Source organism: Lycorma delicatula, chromosome 5 (genome assembly GCF_047948215.1).
Source record: "Lycorma delicatula isolate Av1 chromosome 5, ASM4794821v1, whole genome shotgun sequence".
Classification (NCBI taxonomy): domain Eukaryota; kingdom Metazoa; phylum Arthropoda; class Insecta; order Hemiptera; family Fulgoridae; genus Lycorma; species Lycorma delicatula.
The window spans coordinates 27,969,302-27,983,347 of NC_134459.1; the positions used below are offsets into that span (position 1 = coordinate 27,969,302).

The 14,046-nt window shown below is 26.7% G+C and overlaps 1 protein-coding gene across 10 annotated transcripts in view; it reads left to right on the plus strand.

Annotated features, from left to right (window-relative positions):
* The first annotated feature begins 11,316 nt into the window (after positions 1-11,316).
* Positions 11,317-14,046, plus strand: part of Mgat2 (alpha-1,6-mannosyl-glycoprotein 2-beta-N-acetylglucosaminyltransferase) — an 858,981-nt gene continuing 856,251 nt past the window's right edge. For all 10 annotated transcript variants that reach the window (XM_075365853.1, XM_075365856.1, XM_075365854.1 and 7 more), the window contains exon 1: positions 11,317-11,590. The gene's annotated coding sequence lies outside the window, so the exon portion shown is untranslated. The remainder of the gene's footprint in view (positions 11,591-14,046) is intronic.

Here is a 14,046-nt window from a genome sequence, read left to right on the forward strand (position 1 = left end):
TTGAAACAAAGAATGAAATTCATCTTTAATAAATTCTAAATGTTGTAATTCATCTAAAAAGTAATAAACGGTTTTTACGTTGCTACAACTTTCTAGGTCAATACAAAAAAATTTGTAGTGTATAAGACTTCTTTATGTCCCCAAAGGATAACATTTGATCTTATTTATTTATTTACTTTTATAACCATATTATTTTATTATAAACATTTTCTTTACACGTATTAAGCTATTTAATAATATTATTAATTAGAATCCTTGACATACTTTATGTTATTGTATTTAGTAAAGTTTTTAATAAAAATTATTTAAATTATTTATTTTGAGAAATATTGTCAAATTTCCCACACAGTAAATTAATTTCATATAAAATAAATTATATTTTATAATTTTTTTCTTCGTATACTTTTACATGATTAACTAACTCGCACTTAGGAAAAACAAATAATGGTTATTTTTAATAACCATAAAAACCACTTATGACTGAAACAGTTATTACTTGAAAAAAACAAGATTGATAAAAGGAGTACTTTTTAATAAAATTTAAAAAAAAACGCCCTAACTGGGTAAGAAGAATAAGAAAATCTGTTTAGTAAGACATATTTAAGTATCTGTTTGCACATTTCACACAGTGTAAAATCAAGTTTGATTTAAAAACAATCAGAAAAAAGTACTTTCTCAATGTTTTCTTCAAGATATTGGAAATAAAATAAAATAATTTATAAATAAATACATCTTTATTCTGAACAGAACACAATACTTTATACAGATAATGTCATTAAAAGGTAAACTGTAAATATAAATACAGATTATAAGATAAAAAATAGATCGTTTAATGTTCAACATTACTTAAAAAAATATTACATGAAGTAATTTTAAGATAAATACATTAAATATAAAAAATTACTATAGAATAATTCAGAAGGCGTTATTGAAAATTATTTTGAGCGCATATTTACTTGCACGTTAAACGTTATCCAGAATAATTAGTTTTTTCTTTTTTTTTAATTATTATTACTTAAAGATTCATCAACATAGTAACATTGTTTCCGTAAAAAACCTTTTAATTATTTTTTAAAATAAACTGGTTGGAAGAATTTCATGCAGTTTGGCAATCCATTACAACTGTCAACGAAAGCGTAGTAAGGTCCTTTATCGTAAGCTGAAGTATTGTCTTGAGTTATACGTAAACAATACCGTTGTCTGGTTTGTTAAAGATGAATACTGGTTATTTTAAGATTAAGTGGCCATTATTTTTAGAAATATTGCACATTCATAAATATAGACACAATAATAAGTTAACATATTTAATTTTCTAAATATTGATCTACTCAGTTCATACTTATGGGCGCCAGATAATGATCTGACGCCCATTCTTGTAACTTAAAAACTCGTTCTGACTTTTTGGGTAGCCAAAATGATAATATGTATATGTGTAATAAATATTTAATAATGATGACAAGCTTCAGAGCAAAACAGACTGCTTGATTTTGTTACAAACGAAATCAATCTGATCATCCCACAAGAACTTCTTATAAAACATTCAGATATTTCGTTTTGAGAGCAATAAAAATACGATTGATGTCATCAATAATGGGAATTCTATCCGCACGGTCATCAATGTTCTATGTGAAAGAAGCACTATACAACGGTTTTATCCGTATTTAAAGTTAGATGGTTACATTCCATCCATTGAATAACTTTTTGAGCTGCTATCATAAAAACTTTCAATTCCTTCTAAATTATTATATTCAGATGTAGATGCAGTTGAGTTGTGTACAAAAGGGCTACAATGAAAGCCTTTTTAGGCAGGCCATTAATAAATAATAATAAAAAAGCAAGGGACCAAGAACACTTATCTCAGGCACACCACTATCTAAATCTTGAAGTGAGGACCTAAATTTTACATTTACGTTTTTATTATTAAGATAAAATATCACCATTCTCTAAATATAGATTAACAAAAAACGTGATTGGAGAATGAAATGATACTCTCCTGGAATTACCTTTAATGTAAAATAAGGTTTAAACATATCGCAAAAAAATTAAATGGTTCAGATTTTTTTTATTAGTTTTTTGTTATACCGCAGGAAGTACTGCTACCATTTGTATTTACAAGAACTTTTAAATTGAATAAAGTTACCTTTCTTAGGTTCTTTCTTCTCGTTTAACGAGAAAAGAAAACAAAAATGAAATAAATAAGGAAAATAAGAAAATCAGTGATGGGTGTATGAAAACTATATCCGTTGTTAATAAAAAAAAAAAAAAAATCTAATGTGGACGCTGTTCTTGTACGCCTATTAAATTACATATACACATTTTTTTTTTAATGAAAAGTACATAAAATTTTAATTCATTAATAACTTTTGATATTTTTTTCATATTTTATTTTTAAATTTTATTATTGAATTATTATTTTATCGTAAAACTTTTTTCACAATCAGAGGTTAATAATTATTAATAAATCAATATATTTAAATTAAAGAAAAAAAGTTAAAAAAAAGGAGATGAAGTCTGATTCGAATCGATGTGCCTTTTCCTCGTAAGATCCAAATATTTCATTAATTAAAGTTTTATTTGGCTGTAACTCTGGAACCAATGAAAATAAGTACCACTTATGATATATCGTTGAAAAGCTCTCAATGAGGGATTATTATTGCTGTTAAGAAAAAGTCCAAAATCCAAAAAAATTGATTTTGGACACTTTTGGTTTAGTCGATTGCAATGAAATGGGGAGGTGCACAACTAGATGTTACAACAGTCCTAAATCGAAAATTTAAACATTTAAATTTAAACACGGCTAATCGTTTTTGAGTTATGCGAGATACATACATACGTACAGACGTCAACGCCGAAACTAGTCAAAATGGATTCAGGGATGGTCAAAATGGATATTTCTATTGAAATCTGAAAACCGAATTCCTTTACTTCGTACAAAGAAGTAAAAATACCTACTAGGATTTTTTTTTTTCATATGGTGTCAGAACACATTTAAATCACCGTGAATATATAAAAAACAGATTACTAGTGAAGATAAAATTATTAATTAAAAATAAAACAATATTAAAATTAATTAAATCAGTAAGAGCACCTAGAATTTAAATTTTTTACATATTAAAATAAAAATTCAACAATTACAATTTCCATACAAAGCAAATAAAAACAGATAATATATAATAGCTGTACAATAAAAAATGAAAAGCAAAGTAAAGGAGTACAGAGGCTATCTAACATTAATCTCATTTAATATGTATGTTAAAAATATGTTAACAAAATGCTCAAAGGTAAATAAGGTAAAAGGTTAATAGATAAATAAGGTAAAATGGTGAGAAGATAATATAATAATGTAGGAAGTAAGAAAATAAACTTTATAAGATTCTAGGTATATGATTTTTTTTCTGAAATACAGAATATTCAAGAAATGATTTCAAAATTAAAGACAGTATAATAAAATATCGAATGAATATGAATGTTAAATAAATAAAATAATGAGGAGAGAAGACAATATTCCAATGAATGTGTACTCAAAAGAAAGAAGAATCGATCAAGTAAAAACACAAGATACTTGGGTAGGTACTAAGATAACAGTAAAATGCAAAAAGTTGAAACGAAATAAAAAGAAAAAAACAATGGCATTTACCCAAACGAAACAGTTTTTATAAATAAGATGGAGTTATACAAATATATAATAAGATAAAAGAAGTGTAGAAATATCTCAAATGTTACGTTTGGGGGGGTACTTCTATACTGATATTAAACATGGACGCTAAGGAAAAGGGAAAAGGAAAGGATGTTTTCCGTTTAAAGTGCCGGGATGGAGGAGATCGGAGAATATTAAATGGACAGACAAAAAGAAAAAGTGATGAATTTATGAGGAGAGTGAACGAGAATACAAACTTAATTAGAATAATTCTAAATTAGAGTATATCATGAAGGAGATGTATTGTTTAAAAAATGTGTTAGAAGGATCAGAGAAGTTAAAAAAAGAATTATCAGAAAAGATTACAGTTTATAGACAATTTAAAAGAAAACAGGAGCTGTCAAGATCTTAAATTTCTCCTTGAGTAGAGAAGAATAGAGAAGGATAAACATGATGCGAAGGACCTGCCTAAGATCAAATAAATATATTATGATGATAACATACTAGTAATTAGAATTATTTTCAAAAACAAAAAAAAATTTTCTTTTTTACCAGATAAAAATTAATGTGTATTTCCTGTATTATTTTGGTAATAATTGTTATCCGCCAAGTTTTAGATTTCATATTACATGAATTATTCTGATATATATATATATATATAAAACCGGCTTTGTCTAACTAATAACAGGTAGTTTGTAATGTTAAAAGTAAATTATACTCTCGTCATTTTAAGAATTAAATTATAATTCTTATTAATTAAACGTTTATTAACTTAATTTTAATTTAATTTAAAAACTATTAACTTATTTCATGAATACTTCACATATTAATAAAATATAATATAATAATCATAATACGAGTAATAATAATAAAAAAAATAGTCAAAGATTTATTTTTAAAATCATTTATCCTTTATTTAATAAATTTAAATATAAAATTTAAGAAATGTACTATACCGCTTTGTATATGCTATCTATATACATATACCGATTTTGCACCATAAACCTATATGGATTGGTTAACCATGAGGAAAGTGCAGGCCAAAGAAGAACGAAGAGGTCTTCGGAAGAAGAAGATGAAGATAAAGAAGAAGGAAGACCAGCCACTCGTCTCAACATCACGGACTGGAGTCCGGAACGGAGCCCAGCAGAGATGCGTCCTGAAGGGCAGCCATACCAGAAGCGGATGAAGAGCTTCTACACAACCTCTCCTATTTCAAAACTTACAGTAAGATAAAATAACCTAGCAATTGCGACTCCTCCGGAAAAGGAGACGCATTGCTCTTTCCTTACAGGTAGTGCCCCGTTGTGGCGTATTCCTGCTAGCCTATTAAAGAGTTAGCACCGAAAGGACTTCAGTGGACGGTCTGAAGGGGAATTACGTCGGGAGGACAGGCTTTATAAGCCTAGCCTTCCGCGGTCGGCCCATGAAATGGGTTCGATAACGCTGGTTTAACAACGGATTGGAATGCAATTAAATCCGTCTTAAATTCACTAAAATAATAATAGACAAAACTTGAAAAATTAGATCCGAGATTAAAAAAAAATAACCCTTTTAAAAAAACAAGCTCGATTAGAATGATCCAGCAGCAAGGGACTCTGTCCAGGTTCTGCGATAAAGTAGGGAGTAATAGACTCCTGCCAACTTTGCATTCCATTCCATTAACCATGAGCGTTCAAATAATTTTTTTATTCTTATCGGATTCATAATGCTGATGATGATAATTTTCTATATTGTGTTTGGTCAAAACTTAATATTGTCTGAACGGTTATCAGTCTGTTGAGGTAAAATATAAGGTTTTGTGGTTAGACGGATGGAATATAGTGTTAACTGCATTTAGGGGCGGTATATATTTTGATCGGTAAAAATTTGTTGTATTATAATCGGTGAGATTTATTCAAACTTTATGACTGGTTACAAAACAAAGGATTGAGATAGTTGAAATATACTGCATTATAATCGGTCAGTTTCTTTCACCGCTGTCATTGGTGTAAAATATGGTGTTTTTGATCGATCGATCGTATTAGTGATGGTTAGGAAAATGCAGTATTCAGATTATTTAGTTAACGGAGTAATCTGATATGTGTGAACGAATTAGTATTGGATTATCAGGAAGAGATCCATGTTGGGGGTGGTGAAACTTGTGAAATCTGTATATCGTATGAAAAATGTGGAATTTGATTGACTTATTTTTAAACTGCTTCGCTTTGGGAGGATTAGAATCGTTTTTCTTGTTCATATATCATCCATTTTATGCAACTTAGTTAACTGTTATAAAGGGGCAAAGTTCAAAAGATAGTTTAATCAAATTGTAGTATTTAAAAAAAAATAGTGAATGCCGGAATCTTAATCTTTTATTTACTGCTATTAATATAAAATTTCAGTTACACAAATTACTACCATTTTTATAAGTTAACATAGATCACTAACGTATACAAATAATTTTGTGTTCTCTGTAGTTTGAAATCTGATTTGTCTTTCCTTTTAATGAAAAAAAAGCGTTTTAGATTTAATTTACTAAGCATTTGGCACCATTGGTATTAATACAATTATATAAATTAAATTTCCCCTTACCAACAATTTAAAAAGTGTAAATCCTAGTACTTTCGGAGCTGTTACTCCATCTTCAAGAATTTTCTAAAAGATGTTGATTTAAATTCAAATCAGTAATCGTTTTTAAATTAAACTGATACGTTCATAATAGTCGGTCGGTCGTCAAGAATAAAATTAATTAGTACGTCAATAAGACAATAACGTCATGTTAGTAAAATGTTTGCGACTATTACCCATTATTTTGATAATAAAATAATAGTTTGCGATTATTATCTATTATTTTGATAATAATCGCAAACATGACGTATCAGTTTAATTTAAAAACGATTATTGATTTGAATTTAAATTAACATTCCTGAAAATCCCTGAAGATGAAGCAACAGTTCCGAAAGTATTTACACTTTTTAAATTGTTGTTAGAAGAAATTTAATTTATACAAAAAAAATTTTTTTGAGTACATAAAAGTACACATTTATGTGTTTTTCTTTCCCATATATGCAAGTTATAATTTTCACATCAACTAATCATAAGGAAACGTTATGGTGACCCCCGTTGAAATTTTTCATGACAAGTAAGTGGACAAATTTTTGAATAAAATAAAAAATTGCTTAGCCAGATAATTTGAAGGTACTCACTCATATTCTGTCAACATTATTGTAGGCATTGGACTTTGTTAATCCAATAAATTTATATTTAAAGAATTTTCAAGAAAAGATCAAGAAATGTAGTCTAAAAATTTGGGGGAAAGAGTCACTTTACATAGAGCTTATCTACATTTTTGTTCTAAAAAAGCGATGGTTTCTTTTTCCTTTTCTGCATTGTAATATAAATTGTTATAACAAATTTTTTGCATTTGTTTTCTCTTATAAGAAATTTGTTTTCATTCAGAGAAACGTTTAGCTTTTATCAGTATTAAAAAGAAAAAAAAATTGAATGAACAAAATATTCCCTGAGATATGAAAAAATAAAAATCAATATTACACTTTTAAATCTTCTTTAAATTTTTACTTTTTGTACACATTGCCAAAACATAAGAATCAGTAAATTTTTTGTAGTTTATTTTAATTTGACACCGACTTCTAAAAAAAGAGTTAAACTTGAATGAATATTAAAAATATATTCTAGTTTTTTAAAATTAGTTTTATTTTTTATATTTTTCATAATTTATCTTATTTTTATATTTTTTTTTCGCATATGAAAAAAGCTACCCTTTTGAAGATTCGAATCCAGAGCTTTCTATAAGAAAATGGATAGATCCTACAAATCTCCATAAGAATGTGATTTAGAAGAAGATGTGGTGGAATCATTCATTCATTCAGCAGGGAGAGAGTTGTTTTCACGTTATGTATACACGTGTTCTAAGAAAATTAATATAAACCATTGGTATTTTTTAGTTGCACCCACAAGGGAAAATTATTTTATAATATGTTCGAAGAATTGTAAATTGTCATGTACCACCTCAACCTATTCCCAGTATTGGAACATAAATTTCTCCATCGTTTTATTGTGCAAACTCAGCAATTTTTACGTTCTTCTGTCATTGTACTGATGTATTGATGCTTAACTTCCCTTACTGGTGAACGATACAAATTAAACACGGATATATATGACGTTATGGTTTTGCGTCTACTAAAAGAAAAAAAAATAATAAATAAAAATAAAAGGACAATAAATATGGATAATTTAATCCACCATTCCTTGAAACTAATTTTATATTCTCCCGATTGCTAAGGATATTGCTATTACTTTTAAAAATATATAAAAATTAATCTAATAATACGTTAATTTATCGCCTACGAGAAACTATGTTTTTTGTTTGCACCTATCAAAAATACTAATCCAAGAAATACATCGTTTCACATATTAAATTGAAATCGTAGAATTTGTATATTGGTGAGATTTATTCAAACTTTATGATTGGCTACAAAACCTAGGAATGAGATAGGTTGAAATATACTACATTATAATTGGTCGGTTTTTTTCACCGCTGTCATTGGTGTAAAATATGGTGTTTTTGATTGATCGATGATCGAATAATAGTCTACAAAAGTCTATCGATAGTCTACAATAGTCTTCGAATAATAGTCTACATTTAACAGTTTAATTTTTATGGAAGAAGTAGTGAAAGGGAAATTTTAGTTTTTTACTTAAACAATTTCATGAGTTATATTCTAATTATATTAATTAAAAGTAATGGAAAACCAGGAAGTAAACCAAGGAAAAAATGTAAAAATATGTATGTAATAAAATTCGTTTCATTTTCCCCATCTCAAAAATTATCTTCCAAAAAGTTTTTTTAGATTTTTTTACGCTTACTATTTTAAATTGAAGAAACTAAAGAAAATACTATTAAAAAATTTACAACCAATAAAAAGTTACCTAAGATTTTTTTTTTTGGGAATGGTAAAGAATTTATGACGAAATCATTTTGTAATATTATTACTAAATTTTATAATTAAACTTTTAATAATGTTAAAATTTTATCCAGTCAAAATTTATTAAGTTTCAAACATGTGCATAGTACGTACGTACACTTTCCCCCTTTTTTGGGGGGGGGGGGAGAGTTCCTGGGTCATGAAACGTCGACAGATACAAAGAAAACCCATACCTCCCATTTTCGACTGATTGAAAAAACCCATATCTTCCTTTTTTGTAGCATAGATATAGAGCAGTGATTTTCAACCTTTTTTACTCCACTACTGCCATAAATAAAAAAAAACTGCTTCCTTCATAGACATGCTCTTACCACAAAAATATGCCGGTAAATCTCAAACAAATTCTCTGTAAAGCTGTAAAAATCGTTAATGTTACTAAAAGACGACCATTAAAGAATAGGCAGTTTGCTAAACTATGCAATTAAAATTAAAAGAAAAAAATCTTCTTTACCATGCAGAAGTCAGAAGGTTATCGCGGGATAAAGTGTTAACCTGGTTATTAGAATTGCGAGATGTATTAATAAATTTTTTCATGATAAAAAAATGCCATTCTCAATATTTTTACAGAATAATGAGTATATATTGCTGTTTGCTTACTTAGCTGTTGTATTTTTGCACTTAAATGACTTGAATGTGAATTTTCAAGGATGCGATAAAAATATTTTATTAATGTCAGACAAATTTCATAGCATGAAGATACATTTAGGTGAACTAAAAATTCAGTAGGAGAAGTATTTCCCAGAAGATAAAAATGATTTCGCGAAGAGATGGTGTTGAATCCATTTAGTGGAAATATTGTTGCTAAGTTATCAGTTGAGATTCACGACTGTTTCATCGAAATATCTGTCGATAAAACGTTACAACTATCTTTATTAAAAATGTTGTACACTATAAGTATTTCAAAATGATTCTCTATTTGAATGTGAACAACCTAAAAAAAAAAAAAAGATGATACAGAGCGTAACAAGTAAAATGAATTAGGTTTACTTCGGATAATAAACATAATAAAAAAAAAATCCATAAATTTTTGTCCGAATACGCTTTCTTATTTTTATATATTTTAAAGGAAAATTTATTTCTTTAGAACGAATTGGGATATTTTAATAAAATAAACCATGTATGTTTGATCGGGAATTTTTTATAAAATAAATAAGTTGATAAAATGAAAAATACTAATTATGTTAAAAATTTTTTTAAAATTATTTCTAACTAAGTGTATTTTTTGTAACCATAAAGAAAGTACGTTTTATTTTTTTGTTGAAGAGGGATTTATTCAAAAAGTAACCGAGATACCAGGGAAATTATTGTATACTCTTCAATAACAAAAGGGGAAAACAAGACTGAAGTTTGAGCAATTTTTTTTCCTTCAGCAGATTAAAAATAAATTATTGTTAACTAATAAATGAGCTGTAAACAATGTTTGGTTTAATAAAAATGTTCCTTTCTTGTATGCTACGATTCATAAAAACGTATGTATGAATAATATATTCACGAATACAGATGTTTACGTTTTTTTAATATAACGGTATAAATAAAAATATATACGTCTATAAATAATGTAAAAAGAATGAAAAATAAAGTACTGCATTAGCTTGAGGAGGTGTTACAGTTTAATTAGTCCATTTTCTAGTTTATATTTTTATTTATTAATATAACATTGTAACTAATATCATTTTTAGGAGTTTTAATATTTTTTTGTTTGTAAGATTAAAGTTTGTATTGATCGAATAACAATACTGTGTAAAAAATATTACACAGCGCTTGCGTTTACGTTTAAATATTTATTTAAACGCATCGAAATGTTTATACCTAAACAATAAAGGAGAAATAGAAAAATTATAATAAAGAGGAATTTTAAGAAAATGTTTTTCCCTTCAAAAGAAAACAAAACCTGAAGGATAAAAAATAATTCAGAAATATACAAAAAAAAACATTCCGATTCGATAAGAAAAAAAAATTTACAAGGATCTTTCAAGAATGGACAAAAATAAATCGACAAAGTATTTGAATTCTTTAAAACAAAAAAAAAAAAATTAGAAGTTAGAATAGACTTGAAAAAATAATTCTATGAAGTGTAAATTCAGTATGGGACTTTTTTTTAGGAAAAAAATTATAAAATTGGAATGTTTACAAGCCAAAATAAAAAGCAGATATTAAAATTCATTGGTCGGAAAAAAGAAAAGAACCCATTGTAAAATGATGAAGGATAATTATAAAAAAGGAGAAAACAACAGTTACTCTTGTATGTTGTGTATGTTGCTATAACATTTTTTTTTTAAATAGAATTAAAACGTGTTTTGTTATACTTTAAAATAATTATCTATTATTATTAATGTGTAATGAATACTTTATTTATATCCAGTTTAATTTTTAAGGATTCATGAATTTCATTACAGCAATATCTCGCTACCTTAATCGCTTTTTGATAATTTATAATGCTGTGGAATTTTAATAAAATGTTTTGTCAAAGGAGGAGTGTGGGGTGAAAAATAATATTCTTTTGCCGTGTAAAAATTTCAATGAGTTTCCCTATAGCTACTATTAAGGAGCTGTAAGGTCGGACGAGCGCAAGCGTATTCATACAACGTGCCACTCATTGAGTGTTTTGTTAAATAACGCATGCGCAACATTTCGCGGAAGATGGTGGGGATGGATCGAACTTCAAAACCGTCTTCAGTGTTGCCATAGTGATACTCAGTTGCGGGTTAGTTGTCGGTCAGTAAGTTAGTTGAATTCTTGTCGCGGTGTTTGTTGCATGTTAATACGAAGAAATTTCGTCGTCCGTACAGTTTATTATTCATATTTTTATTGTTGTGTTTATGTCATTATTAACTTTATTTGTTAATCGAAAAGGATTTAAATAAGACTTCTTTAATTATAAAGGTTTTTTTAATAAAAACCTTGACCAATATATGAAGAAGGGACTAAAGATAACTGTCAGCTGTTATTTATTTACTAACATCAGGTATGCGAATAGATATAATTATTTTTTAATTAATATTACTTAATATTTATTTATACGTACCCAAATTAACATGATGTTTTTGTATGTTTGATGTCTTTAATGCTGTTGTGTCCTTCATAAATAACATAAATAAATATGAACCGGTGAATTGGAGATTTTGTAATTATAGGAACAACGAACGGGTGATTGTTTTACTCATTATTTTGTTACCACCACAGTAATTTTGTTGAATACAGCTCCCTCCATCATCGTATGTTTATATTCCTGCCGTTCTTCATATATTTGGCTCGTCTTTTCCCCACAATTAATTTATTTAAACAAACAAAATTAATTTACATTGATAAGTTTGTTGTTTATAATGACATGGTTTAATCGTGTTGTTTGATAACGCAGACTTATTTAATTCTATAACAAATTTGTTTCTAGTTAAATGTTTAATTTTTTTTTATATATATATATGTTTAAAAAAAAAGATAATTTTTTTTCATTAAAGTTAGCCTTTTGGTTTTTGTTGCATAGATTTTAATTACGTAATTCCAAAATATGATTTGTCTGTAATTTTGATAACCACGATTTTTCTAATATTATTTTGCTTTTATCAAGTAATTTGTTTTTTTTTTTTTTGTATAATTACTTCTCATTGTAGGCATGTATCAAATTTATAAAATATTAATGTATTAACTTAATAATTTAGGTTTGTTTACAATGTAATGCTTTATATTAAAATAATATTATCTTTGTTTATACTCGTATTACGTTTTATTTACTATTATAATTAATTTTCAACATTAAGGAAGGAGGTAACATTCTGTAGGATACTGATATTTGGTACGTTATACGTACTTTTATATAACAATACTGAATTTTATTATTATTACTTTTAATACTATGTTCTGACTCCGTCATCAGTAATTTTTCTTAATTTGAATCGTTTTTTAATTAGCTTTCTGAAAAACAAATAATGGAACTGTTTCGTATAACTAAACACAAATTTTTGGTGTACGGGAATAGTCTTATTATGCCATTCCATTGTCATTTTTAATTAATTGTCGAATCATTTGAAAAAATCTATTGATTTATTTAAAATACAAATAAACAATTTTATTATTACGGAAACAATATTTGTTGATATATTTTTAATACTAATTAAAAGAAAAAAAAACAAAAAACGATTTCTCTGCATTCTGTTCAACGTGTAAATAAATACGTATATGCTCAAAATAATTTTCAATGTCGTTTCTGAATTTTGAATTGTTTTGTAGTAATTTTTTATATTAATTTCCCAACGAATGTAGCAAGAATAGAGCTATATATTAAAGATGAAAGTATGGTGAACATGTCAAAAATAGGGTTTCGGTTTATTTTGGAAATCTTTAAGTTTTAGGGTCAAACTAGTTCGTCTAGATAAAAAAAAACAAAAAAACATGTGCTTAGGTATGTGTATCGCACTGCTTTTGGCCTTATATCTTATCAAACCGATTTTCTTCAAAATTTGTTTCAAATATTTCTATATTTTGGGGCATTAATCGTTTTCATTTTTTTTTTTTCAAAATTTGTAGGGGTTGGTGAATATCGTGTTAAACCCACATTCAATTTTCTTCAAAGGGGCTTTAGAAAAAGCTTTAGCAAATTTGTTACGTACATTGCGTACATAAATAATCAAAAAAATCCACCCCCAGCTTTTAAAATTGAAATTTACGTTTTCTTTGTCTTTTCCTCTATTTCCCGTTTGGTTTTTAAAATATTTCGGAAGTTGATACTTCATGTGTAAAACTATTGAGGAATATCGACATTTATTTAAATTATTAAAAATGTTATTTCTCTTACTTTAGCTTTTATTGAAGGAGGTGTTAGATTTAAGAGATTTAATTAAGTAAATTTGTTGCGTTTTATATATATATATATATATATATATATATATATATATATATATATATATATATATATACACGAATATTTTTTTAGAAAAATCTTTCTTAAAATTTATTCCCTACCTCTAAGAATATTTATTTTTTGGCTGTAACTTTTACATTTTATTATTAAAAAAAAATCTGATGTGGACGCTACATGACTTCCTTGTACACCTATTAAATTATGTTTACATATTTTTTTTTTAAATGAAAAGTACATACAATTTTATTTCATTAATAACTTGTGATATTTTTTATATTTATATTTTTGTTATTATTGAAGTATTATATATCGTAAATTATTTTTTACAATCATGAGAATAATAAATAAATTTATTAAAAAAAAATACAAAAGTTAATACATTTAAATTAAAAAAAGGAGATGAAGTCTGATTCGAACCAATGTGCCTTCCCCTTGTAAGATCCAAATATTTCATAAAATTTTATTTGGCTCTAACTCTGGAACCAATGAAAATAAGTATCACTTACGATGTGTCGTTGAAAAGCACTCAATGAGGGCTTATTGGTGCAGTTAAGAAAAAGTCC